This window comes from Erinaceus europaeus, chromosome 1 (assembly GCF_950295315.1).
Source record: "Erinaceus europaeus chromosome 1, mEriEur2.1, whole genome shotgun sequence".
NCBI classification, from domain to species: domain Eukaryota; kingdom Metazoa; phylum Chordata; class Mammalia; order Eulipotyphla; family Erinaceidae; genus Erinaceus; species Erinaceus europaeus.
The window spans coordinates 175,327,063-175,344,631 of record NC_080162.1 but is presented as its reverse complement, the minus strand read 5'-3'; the positions used below and the strand labels follow the sequence as shown (position 1 = coordinate 175,344,631).

The following is a 17,569-nucleotide window of genomic DNA, read 5'->3' as shown; positions in this document are numbered from 1 at the left end:
ATAAACTATCTAGAGTGAGTCAGGTACACAGGAAAACAACAAAGCTGACAGCTCAGTCTCTAGGCATGCTCTTGGCATAGAACTTTGCTATTAGCTTTTCTCCCTCCACAAAACACATCTTCTTACTGGTACCTATTTAAAATTATAACTCTCTTTTTCCTTCCACTATTTGCATGTATGTGCAAATATATATACAAATTCTATAGTCCAATCCTTTTTTTTCATAGAACTTAATGTGCTATTCAAATACTGTATAATTTTTACTTTTAAAATATTTATTGTATATCTTTTCCATTAGGACATGAATTTCATGGTTTTAAAAATTCATCTGTTTTTTCATACTGTAATATCTCAAGTATGAGAACAGGGTATGGCATACAAATTAATGATGAAAATACATTCTATTAAAGCAAAGGTTACTTAGTCTTGGTAGAGACGTGAGCACAGATATGTAGTAACTGTATTTCAAGGAGGAAAAAAAAATCGGACTAGTACATTTGAGGATAATGGAAATAGTCCATCCTACATTTCTGATGTACTTTGTATCTGCCAAGAATGTATACAGTTATTTATTTTTTTTAGTGGAAGAAACTCATTGACTTGGTAGTAATACTTTCCCAAAAAAGAAAATGTGTATTATTGAAATAAAAGCAAAGTCCCCGTAAATTCTACTTACTGCTATGGTCTATTGAATTAGTTGTACCAGAATAATGGGAACAGTACCACAAATAAAATGCCAAAGAGATAATACTTGTAAGAACAAGTATTATGCTATGAAGTTTATTTGTTGCCTTTTGCAGCTTAGTATTTAATACAGATAGCACAGGAGGAAGAAAGAAGGTATTACATTAAGCTAAATGGAGGCCAACAAAACAACTATTTGTTGTGGTTAACAGCAAAAAAAAAATTAAAGTCATTAAAAGTTTTGTAGTCTTTTTTTTTTGTAATTCTGTTATTAGAACAGTTGATTTGGACTTGATTTTCTGTGCAATATACCTTCCTGGTATAGATTGTAAGACTGTCTTTATAGTTCTTCTGATATTCACATGGTGTGCTAAATAAACTGCTGCTTGAGAAAAACAAACAAACAAAGGGAAAAAAAAAAAAGAAACAGTCATAGGCCAGCAAAATAATTCATCTGTATATTACTCTGTTTTGCCATATGTGCCATCCAGGTTCAAGCCCTGCCCAGCCTCCACCACAATGAAGGAAGCTTAGGTGCTGTGGTCTCTCTCTCTCTCCCCCACTCTGTCTCTATCTAAAAAAATAATAAAGTAAAAAACAAAGAACCCAGTAGTCTTTATCAACAATGATAAAAAATAAAATAAACCTCTCTAGTAACAGAAGCAAAAGTATAAATCTGACCTGTTCCATATTTCCTGGCCCTTGTGTAGTTATACCCTTCAAGATTCTTTGAATCACTAGTATTTACTGCCTTTTGATATAATGATGGCTTTTGAAAATACTCAATTTTGCTGTTTTGAATATTTTTGAATTTTACTTTAAAAGCACTGGTTTAAATCTACTACTGGTAAATGGCTATAAAAACCTCTAGTCTCAGGCGATCTTTTTTCTTCCAAAATAAGTGTAATAAGGGAAAATGATTTATAAGACAATTGTCAATTGGGTATAAAGGATCATTTTTAATGACCACTATATACAATATTTGGTTTCTTAATACTTTATTCATTTATTTATTTATTTAAAAGAGACAGAAATCAAGAGGGGGAAGAAAGGAAGAGCCAGAAAGACACCTGCAACATTGCTTCTCTGCATATGAAGCTTCCCCCTACAGGTGTTGAGTAGGGTCTTGAAGCCAGATCCTTGCAACCAGCTGTGCCACCACCCAGCTCCCCCCCCCCCCATTATCCTGTTACTTGGTTAGGCTACACTTCAGTCACTTAGACTGTGCAAATGAAGTGAACAAAAGTATACTAACAAGGTTAAAAATACATATTCAAATAATTTAATAGTGCTTAGGAACATAATTATATTTGGTAAATAGTTGTAGTTTCATAAAGATTAATGAGAATAAAATATTTGCTTAAAATTCTCTTGAAATTGGAGTCAAAATAGCTTGCTAATCTGAATAAAATTTTAGAGTTCTCTGTGAAACTAGTATAGAGCACCATTTTGAAAGGAGGTTTCAATTTATGGCTAATTAACCAATTTACTGCATAATAGATTCAGGTGTTTCCAATAGCTGAATAGAAATGCACATCACAGAAGTTCTTTGCTTCTCTATTGCCTCTTTTCCCAAGAGATAAATCTTGGTTCTTGTTATTTATTTATTTATTTTAATTTTTATTTATTCCCTTTTCTTGCCCTTGCTTTATTGTTGTGGTTATTATTGTTGTTGTAATTGATATCGTTGTTGTTGGATAGGACAGAGAGAAATGAAGAGAGTAGGGGAAGACAGTGAGGGGGAAGAGAAAGACCCCTGCAGACCTGCTTTACTGCCTGTGAAGCGACTCCCCTGTAAGTGGGGAGCCAGTGGCTTGAAGCGGGATCCTTACACCGGTTCTTGCATTTTGTGTCACCTGCACTTAACCCGCTGTGCTACCACCTGACTGCCTTTTTAAAATTTTTTTTTAAAAGCTGTTTTATGTATGTATATATGGCACATACTTTTTCAACTAATACTTTTCTGCTGACTATTTAATTTGGATGCAGTCCTGAAAAAAAAGAAAACTTTGGGTACAATTTTGCCAATTTGTACAATTTTTTGCTTGAATTTTCAGAAACACCAGTCACTTAATCACTGTCATGAATTTTCCCTCTCTCATGTCTCCACTTACATCATATGCCTAATTCTTTTCATACTAAATATCTTTCCATCTTGTTCTTCGGATTCTGTTATCTTCTTGTCTGTTTTAACATCTGAGTTGTTCCTGGTTCAGTTCTTGGCTAACTCCTATATCCCACTCATTTTCTGAATCACTATATCCACAGATGACAATAACACTGATAGTCTAACAACCAATTTATGCTCGGTGCTCACATATTATATTCCAACTTTATTCCACAAGACTTGAATTTTTACCCATGATATCTGGCAGGATGTTATACAGCTTTATCTGATTTTCTCAAGCATATCTCACATTCAACATATATAAGCATGTACTATTTTTTAAAGATTTTTTTCATTTATTCCCTTTTGTTGCCCTTGTTGTTTTATTGTTATAGTTATTATTGTTGTTCCTGATGTCGTCGTTGTTGGATAGGACAGAGAGAAATGGAAAGACGGGGGAAGACAGAGAGGAGGAGAAAGATAGACACCTGTAGACTTGCTTCACCACCTGAGAAGTGACTCCCTTGTAGGTGGGGAGCCAGGGCTCAAACAGGATCCTTACACCAGTCCTTAAACTTTAGCGCCACCTGTGCTTGACTGCTGCGCTACCAATGAACTCCCAGCATGTACTATTTTTTTTTAATTTACTTATTTCCCATTTTGTTGCCCCTGTTGGGCATGTACTATTTTTAAGAACTTTATTGAGTAATGGTTTATAGTATATTCTTTTTTTTTCTACCATTCCCATCACCAAAGGTCTGTGTCCCCATTCCCAGCTCCATAGATAAGCACTGTAGTTCTCCCACAATCTTAGGCATAAGTTGATTTTTTTTCACCTTCATATGTTCAATTCTCTATATTCTGCATATAAGTTAAATTATTCTATAGTTGTTCTCTACCTCCCTACTAGCTTTCTAAGCATAATCTCCTACAGTTCCATCTACTTTATCCTAACATACACAATATCATATTTTTTTATTGCTGAATAAAACTCCATTGAATATATGTTCTGTAACTTTTTTATCCGGTCATCTGTTGAAAGGCATTTTGGTTGTTTCTAAGTTTTTGTTATTATTCATAAAGTTACTACAAAATGGGGTTGCATATATCCCTTCCAATAAGTGTTATTATATATGTTGGGTATATGCCTAGTAGTGGAATTGCTGGGTGATAAGATATTTCTATTTCTGTTTGTTTAAGGATTCTTCATAATGACTGCACCAATTTGCATTCTCACTAGCGTGTAGGAAAGTTCCACTCTGTCCATATCCTGTCCAACACTTCTCTGGTTTTATTGATGGACGCCATTTTTACAGGTGTGAGGTGCAATCTCAATGTGGTTTTGATTTGCATTTCTCTGGTAAGGAGTGAATTGGATCATTTCTGCATATGTCTGTAGACCATGTGCATCTCTTCTTTAGAGAACCATCTATTTATACCTTCTGGCCATTTTTTATTAGGTTGTTCTTTTTGTTGAGCTGTATGAGTTATTTATAAATATTTGATATCAACCAGTATTTCAGGACCTTAATATTAAAGATGTATTTGGAGACTCCATCCCATAAGCAAGGGAAAAAACCCAAAAATGAACAAATGAGACTATATCAAATTAAAAGGTTTCTCCACATCAAAAGAAAATTCCATAAAGTTAAACAGGAAACCTAGCAAATAGGAAAAGATATTTGCACACTTCATATCAGACATGTGGTTGATAGCATGTACTAATTTTTTAATCTCATTTTTCCCACTCTATAGCCTTTCAGAATATACCATTTATTGTGTATTTGTTACCCATGCCAGAAACCTAAGAATAATAGAATAATGGAACTAGTCACTCATTCTTGTTTGATACCATTTGTTGGCTAGTAACTGTTCTCTTTAATTTTTTTAAAATTATATTTATTTATTGATATAGACAGCCAGAAACAGAGGGAATGGGGAAACAGAGAGCGACAGACACCTGCAGCCCTGCTTCACCACTAGTGAAGCTTTCTATTTACCACTGGGGAACAGGGGCTTGAACTTGAGTCCTTGCTCAATGCCAACTGGCCCCTAGTAACTGTCCTTTCTTTTTATTTTTTTTTTTTGTTTTTTAAATATTTTATTTATTTATGAAAAAGATAGGATGAGAGAGAAAGAACTAGACATCACTCTGGCACATGTGCTGCTGGGGATCGAACTCAGTACCTCATGCTTGAGAGTCCAAAGTTTTATCACTGTGCCACCTCCTGGACCACGTAACTGTCCTTTCTAATCTATGTGCTTGCAGTTTTTATATGAGTCCTCTTTGTACTTTTCTTGACTACAAGACCTGTTCTTTTTCTGTTCTTTTCCTTCCCCCATCCACCTTCCCTCACTCCCTTCTCTTTCTTCTCCTCCCCCTCATCCTCTCCTTCCTTCTTTTCTTTCTTCTCCCCTTCTCCTTCCCTCTTTATTTCTTTCTCTCTCCCTTTTTTTCTTTCTTTCTTTCTTTCTTTCTTTCTTTCTTTCTTTCTTTCTCTCTTCTTATATTGCTTACTTCAAGCTGTTGCTTACAATTGACCCTGGGACCTTAGAGCCCTCAGGCATAAAAGTCTTATATGCTGTTATATTACATTATATTACATTATATTATATTATAATAAAAGTCTTATATGCTGTTATATTACATTATATTATATTACATTATATTATATTATATATTATTATATTGTATTCTATCATATCACATCATATTATATTTATTATATAGCATAATATAGATATTATGCTGTCTGTCCCTACCAAACTGTTTTTTTTTAATGTGTGTGTGTGTGTGTGTGTGTGTCTAGAATCTGAGTGAGATACTCTATTTAGTTGATACTATATTTACTAGCTGATGAGTAAACAGACCAACATGAAAACAATAGCATCTTCCTTTGAAGACAGTGGTTATATTTATACTATCTGTGATGCCTAGGAGCTGTGTTAAGTATTGACTATAGAACAGCAAGCAACATAGGAGTGTGTGTGTGTGTGTGTATGTGTGTGTGTGTGTTCCACCTAGTAGATCTTCGATTTTTTAAAAATTTTTTATTTATAAAAAGGAAATATTGACAAGACCATAGGATAAGAGGGGTACAACTTTGCACAGTTCCCACCACCAGAACTCCGTATACCAACCCCTCCCCTGATAGCTTTCCTACTCTTTAACCCTCTGGGAGTATGGACCCAAGATCATTGTGGGATGCAGAAGGCTGAAGGTCTGGCTTCTGTAATTGCTTCCCCGCTGAACATGGGCATTGACAGGTCTATCCATACTCCCAGCCTGCCTCTCTCTTTCCCTAGTGGGGAAGGGCTTTGGGGAAGCAGAGCTCCAAGGCACTTTGGTGAGGTTGTCTGTCCAGGGAAGTCTGGTCGTATCCTGCTAGCATCTGGGAACCTGGTGGCTGAAAAGAGAGTTAATATACAAAGCCAGACAAATTGTTGAACAATTATGGACCTAAAGGCTGGAATAGTGCAGGTGAAGCGCTGGGGGTCCTCCATTTTGTAGATAGCTAGTAGGCATATTTTAGTTATATTCCAAAGGGCCTGTGGCTATGCTAGTGTTTTGTGGTTTTGTTTTTGTTTTTTGCCTGAGTCTGAAATCTGATATGTAGGTGAATCCTAATTATTGTCTGGGGAGATGATGTCATGGTTGGGAAAAGGACCAGAAAGCTGGATCAGGGAAGAGAGTAGCTCTCTAATATGGGAAAGGGGTATAAATATTACTGTAAACCCCATCAATTTGATGTGATCTGGGGTCCATAATTAGCCTAGGAGCCTGTGTGACATCTGCATTGCTCTAGATCTGAGCTCACATTCTGTGGTCATGAGTAGGAACATTCCATGCTGCCCCAGTATCGACCCATCTTCCTCAGGTGTAGCATAGAGTATGTTGTCCAGCCTCCCTTCGGAGGATGGAACATTCTCTACCACTGTTGATCCAGGTTGAGGGCAAGGTCCTATGGGGGCCCACAAAAGGGTCTATTTGTTGTTCCTGATAAAGATGACCGGAAACAATGGAGAGAGGGATTTATTTTAGTTCTAGGCCCATCAGGTCTGTTTGGGAGACTCAGGACTCCCCAATTAGGATTTTAGCATTTTAAGGATTTATATTTCTTAAAGGGATTCTGCAGGTTGTACAAGTGTCTTCATGACTTAGTGTCACTTTCCTGCGCCCCATCAGTCAGCCATTCCACCTGCATTAAGAACCCTGTACCATTTAATTTTTTTCTGAGCCTGACATTTGATATGCAGGTCGATCCAAGTTATTGTCTGGGGAGATGATGTCATGGCTGGAAAAAGAACCAGAAAGCTAGATCAGGGAAGAGAGTAGCTCCCAAATATGGAAAAGTTGTATAAATATTGTTGACTGTAAACCCCATCAACTTGATGTGATCTGAGGCCCATATTTAGCTTAGGAGCCTATGTGAGTTCTGGTGGTGGGAATTGTGTGAAGTTGTACCCCTCCTATCCTATGTTTTATGTCAGTGTTTCTTTCTTTTTATAAATAAAATTTGAAAGAAAAAAAAAGAACCCTCTACCTCTGGATACATTACACTGTCCTTTAGCTTTTGTCTACCCCATCCATCAAGAAATGCTTAGGAATGTCCTATCTATTGACACTTTCATTATCAGGTTCGTACTCTGTCACAAGCTTGTCAGATATATTGTAATTATTTTGATGGTTTTCGTTCCACCTGTGAGAGCCTTGAGGGCTCAGAGTGTTCTTGTGGTTATGTCATTTTTTTTTCAGCCTAGCTTTCTATCTTGCTGTAGATATTTTACTTAATTTTGTTAAATGAGTGGGTGGCTGACTTCATCTGTTGAATGTGCCAGATGAATTGGACTTTCAGCTTCTTGAATGCAAGCTCCTATCTTGCTTGCTGTTCTATAGTCAATGCTTAACACAGCTCCTAGGCATCATAAACAGTATAAATAGAACTGTTGTCTTCAAAAGAAGATGCTCTTGCCTTCATGTTGGTCTATTTATTCATCAGCTGGTAAATATAACATCAACTAAGTAGGGTATCTCACTCAGATTCTAGACATAAAAAGATTCCACCTTTAAAACACATTAAATTTACTCAGATATTTGAACAATAAATCTACTATTATGATTACACTGTGCATCTGGCTTCAATAGTCATACATACAGCTTTGTTATAAGAAACAGTTCTTATCCTTAGAAGTCTGGTGCCCACACCCCTCATATCATTTAGTGAGGACAACATTGGAAAAAAAAAAAAAAGCAGTGCTTAAAAATCTCTAGGTGAATTTAATGTAACCCAAGTGTGTATTTGTGTGTGTGTGCATGTGTGTATGCGACATGAAGATTACAATATATTTTGAGAAATAAATAAGAATGTAGCATAGTGAAGGTGCAGTGATTCAGTTAAGCATAGAATTCTTTCCATGTCAAACACTTCTTACTTAATATTACTTAACATTTCCAGTTAAGTAAAACTGTTAAAGTGAAAATACTGTATTATGTTATGTTATTCTCCTTATATTCCTTCACCAGAAAAGGAATGAAATACTTGAAAATAAGGAGACTGGCTCCAGAAATTCCAGAGTCACTTGTTTTTATTTACTGTATTTAGTTTATGGAAATTATTAGATTGTAGGTATATTTATGAATGACTAATAGTGGTTTCTAGGCAGCAATGTAAATAGACTTTTGTAAGTATGTTTCTTGGCAGATGGAAGGTAATGTTGCATAAATTAAACCCACAAGATATGCTTTACAAACTAGTGTAGGTGTTGATTCTGCTATTAGTTTTGAATTGTATGTTTTGAGAATCGAATACAAAAATCTACCTGAAATGGGTGAGGAATGATTTGATAACATTTATTTATTTATTCACAGATCAAAAGATATTTGCATTTATTTTGTAATTAAATCAGTCCAGTTGCCTCCTATTGTCTTGTCCAAAACATTTTTCAGAGTGTAAAATGTCAGTTGTATGCCATTGTTTAGTAAAGCTGAATATGTTGAAATAAATACTTTTTTTTATAAATACGTTTTTGTTTAATAAAGACTTTTTTTCGCTACCAAATTTCTGCAAAGTTTGCTAGTCATGGGTCTCTAGAAAGAAAGCTTCCTCATTTCTTTCCACTCTAAGATCCCTATTCTCATCTGCTCTATTCATACTTTTTGGTTCCTATTCAATAATGATTTTGTCCTGATTTATATCTTAACACCATTCAGCTACCAAGTTGCAGATGCTGTTGCAATTTAATACTGACTTCCCTGGGCAGATGACCTCAACGATGTGTCACAGAATCTCACCTCTCCAAAGCTCTGCCCCAGTAGGGAAAGAGAGAAACAGGTTGGGTGTATTGATCAGCCTGAAAATACCCATATCCAGCAGAGAAGCAAATACAGAAGCCAGAATTTAAAAAAAATTATTTATTGGGAGTCAGGCTGTAGTGCAGTAGGTTAAGCGCATGTGGCGCAAAGCACAAAGACCGGCATAAGAATCCTGGTTTGAGCCCTGGCTCCCCCCACCTGCAGGGGAGTCGCTTACAGGTGAAGCAGGTCTATCTTTCTCTCCCCCTCTGTCTTCCCCTCTTCTCTCCATTTCTCTCTGTCCTATCCAACAACGACGACAACAATAATAACTACAACAATAAAACAACAAGGGCAACAAAAGGGAATAAATAAATAAATAAAAAGAAAATATTTTAAAAAATATTTATTTCTTTTTGTTGCCCTTGTTTTATTGCTGTAGTTATTATGTTGTTGTTATTGATGTCGTCATTGTTGGATAGGACAGAGAGAAATGGAGAGAGGAGGGGAAGTCAGAGAGTGGGAGAGAAAGATAAACACCTGCAGACCTGCTTCTCCGTTTGTGAAGCAATTCCCCTACAGATGGCTCAAACCATCTGAGCCAGGGGCTCAAACCAGGATCCTTACACCGGTGCTTGCGCTTTGCACCACCTGCGCTTAATCTGCTGCGCTACCGCCAACTCCCTGGAAGCCAGAATTTTTACCTTCTACACCCCCAAAAACCTGTGGTCCATATACCCTGAGGGGGAGAAATGATAAGTGCAAATAACCAGAGCACTTTGAACTCCAACTCCATCAGGACCAGAAGAGAGAAGAGGAAAAAAGGATATTCTGTAGTAGATGTTATTTAGAAAGGAAAAAAAGGCAGATATATATAGTTTTAAAAATAGTAGTAAAAAAAACAAAAAACAAAAAACAAAACAAAACAAAACAAAAAAACAGTAGTCAACCCATGTCTGCAGCCCGGGGAGAACTACTGTAGCTTCCAATGGAGAGAATCACTAATAAAATTTTTAAAAGAAATACATACATTTTAAACAATATTATATAATGGATATAGTATTATATAGGGTAGTATAGTATTATCTATATAAACTATCAATACAAATTATTGTGCATATTTTAACAATCTGGAAACTTTACTTTCTGATTATTTTTCTCATTTCAAATTGATTACCTCATAAATTTATATACCTACTTTATATTCCTGTCAAGGAATATGAAATAATGACCCTGGTTCCATAATCCCAGAGGCATAAAGAACAGGAAAGCTATCAGGGGCGGGATGAGATACAGAGTTCTGATGGTGGGAATTGTGTAGAGTTGTACCCTTCTTATCCTATGGTTTTTGTCTGTTTCCTTTTTATGAATAAAAATTTTAAAAATTACATACTTATTTCATATTCCTGTCAAGATCCTTCAAAATACTTTTGGAATCCTTTCACAAAGTATTAACTTTCAGATCTTCTAGTATATGCATATGCATATTGTTTGTATTTGTTTACATGTATGGACTGCTGGGAACTCTTATATGCAGTTTTACCACTTTCAACTGCCTTTTTCAGATAGCTAGATAGATGCACACAGAGAGAGGGAGACATACTATAGCACAGGAGCTTCCTGTGGTGCTGTGACACTCTGTTGTATTAAGGCTTGACCCTGGGCCATGTGCATGGCTAACCTGACATCTGACTAGATGACTTATCTTTCTAACTTTAGTTTTGGTGGTTTGTGGATTTGATTTTCAAACTGAAAAATTTCAGGAACAAACAAAACAACAACAACCCTCCCCCCAAATTTTACAAGATTTATCCTATATTAATGATATAACATTGCTTTACAAAATTATGAGATAACTGGGGTATAATTCCACACCATTCCAACCACCAGAATTTGTGTCCCCATACCCACTGGAAACTCTGTGGGTCTCCAAAGGTCAGAGATGTGGGTTCAGTATTATTTCTATGACTATATGTATATGTATATATTTGCTACTTTTTTCTATGGTTCTGCCTTCTCTTACTTTCTTTTTTAAAATTTTGTTTTAATATTTATTTATTTATTTTCTTTTTGTTGCCCTTGTTTTTATTGTTGTTGTAATTATTATTGTTGTTGATGTTGTTATTGTTGGATAGGACAGAAGGAAGTGGAGAGAAGAGGGGGAGATATAGAGGGGGAGAGAAAGATAGACACCTGCAGACTTGTTTCACTGCCTGTGAAGCGAGTCCCATGCAGGTGGGGAGCCGGGGCTCCAACCGGGATCCTTACGTTGATCCTTGTGCTTTTTGCCCAGTGCGCTTAGCCCGCTGTGCTACCGCCCGACTCTTCTTCTCATACTTTCTAAGTCACACCTACACTACTACTAATTTAGCACGTCCTTCTTAATTCCTCTTCTTTCTCCAGGTCCTGATGGAGTTGAAGTTCAGAGCCCTCTAGTCATCTTCCCCTAACATTTCTCCCCTTCTGGGAGAAATGGACCAAAGTGTGGACCAAAGTTCTTTATGGATTTGTAGAAGGTGGAAGTTCTGGCTTCTGTAATTGTTTCTCTGCTGGATATGGGCGTTGGCAGGTCAATTCATAACCCTCAGCCTGCTTCTTTCCCTAGTGCAGTAGGACCCTGGAGAGGTAAGATTCCAGTTGAGGTCAGCTGAGACAATATAACAGGGTAGGGGATCAAGAGGAGAGCCTTCAAGAAATACAAACGAAGTCTCAGAGGTTCCAGAACTGGGAGAAATATGGATTTTCAATAGAATGGAAAAGTTTCTTTGCAGTCCTAGAGTTTAAGAAGGCAATAGGTTATTATTATTATTATTATTATTATTGAAAAATTACTTTGGAGCTTGGTTTACTTTGAAATTGCTATGGTTAAGATTTACCGTTCTTATTTCACCTCACCATGATTTATGTCATTTGAAGTTGTCTACTAATAACTGTATCTTGGATACTGACAGTACCAATTGATGCTATGCTATCTGGGCTAAAGTTGTAGGTAACTTAGTATTTAAAAAAAAAGTTATGTTTAGAAATGATTTAAAAATGTATGTCCAGTATTACAATTCAGTCAGTTTATAAATGTGAAACATTAAGAGCTTAGAGTAAATGAATATATACTCGGACTGAAATATAGGCAGTTAAAGAACCTGACGTATTCAATTAATTTTCCCCTGATATATTGAATAGTTATTTATAAGATTACAAGTTAATAGAAGTATAGTTTAACACTGTTCCTACTACCAAAGGTCTGTGCCCCTATTCCCAACCCAGTATGGTAGATCTAACAGTCCACCCACCCCAAGAGTCTTTTATTTGGGTACAATACTTCAACCCAGTCCAAGTTCTGTTTTGTGTTTCCCTTTCTGTTCTTATTTCTCAACTTCTATTTATGGGTGAGATCATCCCATATTCATCTTTCTCTTTTTGGCTTATCTCATTTAAAATGATTTCTTCAACCTCCACTGCAGATGGAGTGAAGAAGGTGAATTGATTATTCTTAATAGCTGAGTAGTATTTCATTGTCTATATACTACAATTTTCTCAGCTACTCATCTGTTGTTGGACATCTAAGTTGCTTCCAGGCTTTGGCTATTACAGATTGTGCTGCTATGAACAGAGGTATATATATATAATTTAAAAAAATTATTTATTCCCTTTTGTTGTCCTTGCTGTTTTATTGTTGTAGTTATTATTTTTGTTATTGATGTAGTAATTGTTGGATAGGACAGAGAGAAATGGAGGGAGGACAGGAAGACAGAGAGGGGGAGAGAAAAGATAGACAGACACCTGCAGACCTGCTTCACCGCCTGTGAATCGACTCCCCTGCAGGTGGGGAGGGCTCAAACAGGGATCCTTGTGCTGGTCCTTACGCTTCACGCCACCTGCGCTTAACCTGCTGTGCTACTGCCTGACTCTCACACATTATATACTTTTTGGATATATATGTTTTACTCCTTAGGAGATATCACTAGAAGGGGAATTACTGGGTCATAAGTTAAGTCCATTTCTAACTTGTGAAAATTCTTCAGATTGCTCTCCACAGGGACTGGGCCAATTTACATTCCCTTCAGCAGTGAAGGAGGGCTTCTTTGTCCCCACAACCTTTCTAGCATTTATTGTTGCTATCATTTCTGATGTATGAGATTCTCACAGAAGTAGAGTAGTATCTCATTGTGTTTATTTGCATTTCTCTGATGACTTGGAGCATGTTTTCATATATCTGTTGTCTTTTTTTAGATCTCTAGTGAATTTTCTGTTCATCTCCTCTCTCTCTCTCTCTCTCTCTCTCCTTTCTCTTTAGAGAGAAATTGAAAGTATGGGAAGACAGAGAGAGGGAGAGAAAGACACCTGCAGACCTGCTTCACCACTTGTGAGGTGACCTCCCTACAGGTGGGGAGCCAAGGGCTCGAACAGGGATCCTTGAACAGGTCCTTGTGCTTTGCACCATGTGTGATTAACCTGCTGCATTATCGCCTGGCCTCCTTCTCTCCTCTCTCTCTCTCTCTCTCTCTTTTTTTGGATGTTTTTTTTGTTGTTGTTGTTTTGTTGCTGAGTTTTGCCTAATATATGGCAGGTAAAGATCTTCTATTCTGTAAGGAGTCTCTGTGTTGCTTTTGCTGTACAGAAACTTTTCAGTTAGGTGTAGTCCTACTGGTTTATTTTTGTTTTGCTTTCTTTAAATGGTACAAATAAATAATATTTAACCTTGAAAATTATCATCTTTTCTACATAGTTTGTTGTCAACAGTGTGTTGGCACTGATTCATATCCAAGCCTGAAAGAGCTGAAAGCAGGCATTTTTTCAGGTCTGCATTTATTGATATTCTATTCATTACTTGAAGCCAGTTGTAGTGGGAGAAGTTCTATCATAGAAAGTATTAAAAGCTATTTAGAGCTATGGAATAATGGGATGGTCTAACCCACAGGCAGTATTCAATCCTTATTAGAGATTTACATATCAAGAGTATACATCATAAAATGTGTTCAGGCATGTGGAACTGCTAGATCATAAGATAATTATTTCTTTGAAAGTAATCTGTTTGTACTATTGCTCATTTCAGAATTCTTATTTACTTTTCTTTTTTTTTAATATTTATTTTTATTTATTTATTCCCTTTTGTTGCCCTTGTTTGTTTTATTGTTGTAGTTATTATTGTTGTCATTGTTGTTGGATAGGACAGAGAGAAATGGAGAGGGGAGGGGGAAGACAGAGAGAGGGAGAGAAAGATAGACACCTGCAGACCTGTTTCACCGCTTGTGAAGCGACTCCCCTGCAGGTGGGGAGCCAGGGCTTGAACCAGGATCCTCATGTGGGTCCTTGTGCTTAGCGCCACCTGCGCTTAACCCACTGCGCTACAGCCTGACTCCCTCTTATTTACTTTTCTAAAACCATTATGATGTGTCTATTTTTTGATGTCTTTTGATGTATCTTGCTTGCATGGAGCTTCTCAACTGACTCTTTGCTTTGCAGTCTTTAATCAGTTTTAGCAAATTACTGCTATTAATCCTTCAAATTCATTTGCCAAGTTCTATTCTACTTCTAGATGTTATACCTTCTCTTTATCCTCCAAGTCTCTTACTTTTATTCATATATTTCATCCCTTTGTCGTTTGTGTTTTATACTGTTTGGTTTATTTTAATCTTTCTTCTAGCTTACTAGTTTTTTAAGTTATTGCCTAATCACATTTTTAACTCTTGAAAATGGAAGTTAAGCAAACATGATGTTTTTCAACCTTGGCTCCAGTACTGGAAACTAGCTAATACTGGTCTTATATTCTAGTTTAACCACCACCCCATCCCCCCCGCACGCCATCCAGCTACTATTTCTCTGTTCTTGATTATTTTTCCTTTGAATATTTTTTCAATGAGCTTAATCACCTTTTTTATTTTATTTTATTTATTTATTTATAAAATGGGAACACTTACAAGACCATAGGATAAGAGGGGTACAGTTCTCACCACCAGAGCTCCGTATCCCATCCCTTCTCCTGATAGCTCTCCTATTCTTTAGCCCTCTGGGAGTATGCACCCAAGGTCATGTGGGATGCAGAAGGTGGAAGGTCTGGCTTCTGTAATTGCTTCCCTGCTGAACATGGGCATTGACAGGTTGATCCATACTTCCAGCATACCCCTCTCTTTCCCTAGTGGGACAGGGCTCTGGGGAAGTGGAGGACACATTGTGTCCTGGAGCTCCACTTAGTCATCTTTTATGTATATGATACCCTAATAAAATAATTAACCTTGGCCTTTATTTATTTATTTTTGGAATGTATATTAACACCATTCCCACCACCAAAGGTCTGTGCCCCTCCCTCCAGTGTAGCTGTACATCTACCCTCCCCCTCATTTTTTTTTTCTTGCTTCCAAGGTTATTACTGGGGCTGTGGGGCTAATAAATAGTGGTGCTAGTATTTAAATTCAGGCAGTCTGTATTCTTAACTTCTACATTCTTCCTTTTCTTAAACAGTTAATCTGTTAAAAGATGACAGAGAAGAAAAAGCAAAAGATATCAAAGGGGATTTGCAGTAACTCTTTATAGAGAAAGACCATACCAGTGAAATAGAGGTAGGTAAATATCTTCCTCTCTTCATATGAAATCAGAAATGCCTGAGTTTTGGAAAGAGGGATAGTATATTGTTGAAAATAGCTAGCTTGGGACCAGGTAGTAGAGCACCAGGTTAAGTGCACATAGTATGAAGTGCAAGGAACTGTGACTCCCCACCTGCAGGTGGGATCCATTCACAAGCGGTAAAGTAGTTCTGCAGGTGTCTTTCTCTCTCTTTCTGTCTCCCCTCCCTTCTCAATTTCTCTGTGTCCTAACCAATAAAAATGGGAAAAATGGCTGGCAGGAGCAGTAGATTCAAAGTGAAGAAGCTCCAGTGACAACCCTGGAGACAAAAAAAAAAAAAAAAAATAGGTGGCGTCATGGAGGCTACAACTTATTAGAATCTATCTCATTGCAGTAATTAGGAGGAAGGTCAGTATCCAACAAAAAAAATCAAAGAATAAGATTGTAAGTTACAAATTTTTGTGAAAGGATTAGACATTTCTTGTGCTAGCTGAAATATTAATTGTAAATATTGTATTTTGGTGGCTTAAGTCAATTTATTTTCAGTTTCAATAAGAAACAAACATGTGAATATATCTCTTCCTCTTAAATAAGATTTTTAAAAAAATTTCTTTATTGGGGGATTAATGGTTTACAGTCGACAGTAAAATACAATAGTTTATACATGTGCAACATTTTTCAGTTTTCCACATAACAGTTCAACCCCCCACTAGGTCCTCCTCTGCCATCAGATAGTTTTTAACTAGTAATTTAATAATTATTGACAAAATTGTGAGGTAAGAGGGGTACAACTCCATACAATTCCCACCACCAGAGTTCTGTATCCCCTCCCCTCCATTGGAAGCTTCCCTATTCTTTATCCCTCTGGAAGTATGGAACAAAGACATTTATGGGGTGCAGAAGGTGGGAGGTCTGGCTTCTGTAATTGCTTCTCTGTTGGACATGGACATTGACAAGCCTACCCATACTCCCAGCCTGTTTCTATCTTTCTCTGGTTGGGCAGGGCTCTGGGGAGGTAGGTTCCAGGACATACTGGTGAGGTCATCTGCCCAGGGAAGTCAGGTTGGCGTCATGATAGCATCTGTAACTTGGTGGCTGAAAAGCATCAAGATATGAAGCAGGACCGTGCTGTCCTCCCCATGGTGCTCAGTGTGCAGTGCCTGCAAACAGCAGCCTTCTGGGTAGTGTATGCAGCCTGTTACTCATACAGGCTGCCCTAGAGGACCCTGAAGATAACCCTTCCTGCTCTGTGTTCATTTTATGCCTGACCTCCTGCTGTCCCTAACCTTAGGCTCCAGACAGGAATGCGGGGTGCCTTTGGGAAGCCCCAAGGCACCATGGCCAGAGTCCACATGGGCTAGATCATCATGTCCATCCCCACTAAACTGCAGAACAAAGAACATGTGATCGAGGTCCTGTGCAGGGCTAAGTTCAAGTTCCCTGGATGCCAGAAGATCCACATCTCCAAGAAGTGGGGTTTCACCAAGTTTAATGCAGATAAATTTAAAGTCACAGTGACTGAAAAGGGCCTCATTCCAGAAGGGTGTGTAGTCAAATACATCCCCAACCACGGTCTCCTGGACAAGTGGCGGACCCTACACTCCTGAGAGCCTCAGAGATGTCCCTTAATCAGTGACAATAAATCAAGATCCTTCTTAAAAAAAAAAAGATATAAAGCAGAACAAAATGTTTAATAATCAGAAACCGAAAGGTAAGGACATAGCAGATGAGATTTAGGGTCTTCATGTTGGAAGAATTTAGGAAGTCTATTTTACATAGATTCCAAGGGGCCCAACACTTTACTAATTTTTGCCTGACCCTGACAGCTAACATGCAGGTGGGCTGAAAGTATTCTCTAGGAAGATGGTGTCAGAGTTAGAAATAGGACTAGAAATCTGGGTCAGGCCAGAGAGTAGCTCCCAAAT

At 37.4% G+C, this 17,569-nt stretch overlaps 1 long non-coding RNA gene and 1 other non-coding gene across 4 annotated transcripts in view; both read left to right on the top strand.

The window, feature by feature from the left end:
* The window catches only part of LOC132540893 (uncharacterized), a 64,454-nt gene that overhangs the window by 8,263 nt on the left and 38,622 nt on the right, over window positions 1–17,569 (top strand). For all 3 annotated transcript variants that reach the window (XR_009552052.1, XR_009552053.1, XR_009552051.1), the window contains exon 2: window positions 15,543–15,640. This is a non-coding gene — a long non-coding RNA (uncharacterized LOC132540893). The remainder of the gene's footprint in view (window positions 1–15,542; window positions 15,641–17,569) is intronic.
* LOC132542860 (small nucleolar RNA SNORA70) lies at window positions 16,748–16,882 on the top strand. Its single transcript, XR_009553832.1, has one exon. It is a non-coding gene; the product is annotated as a small nucleolar RNA SNORA70 (small nucleolar RNA).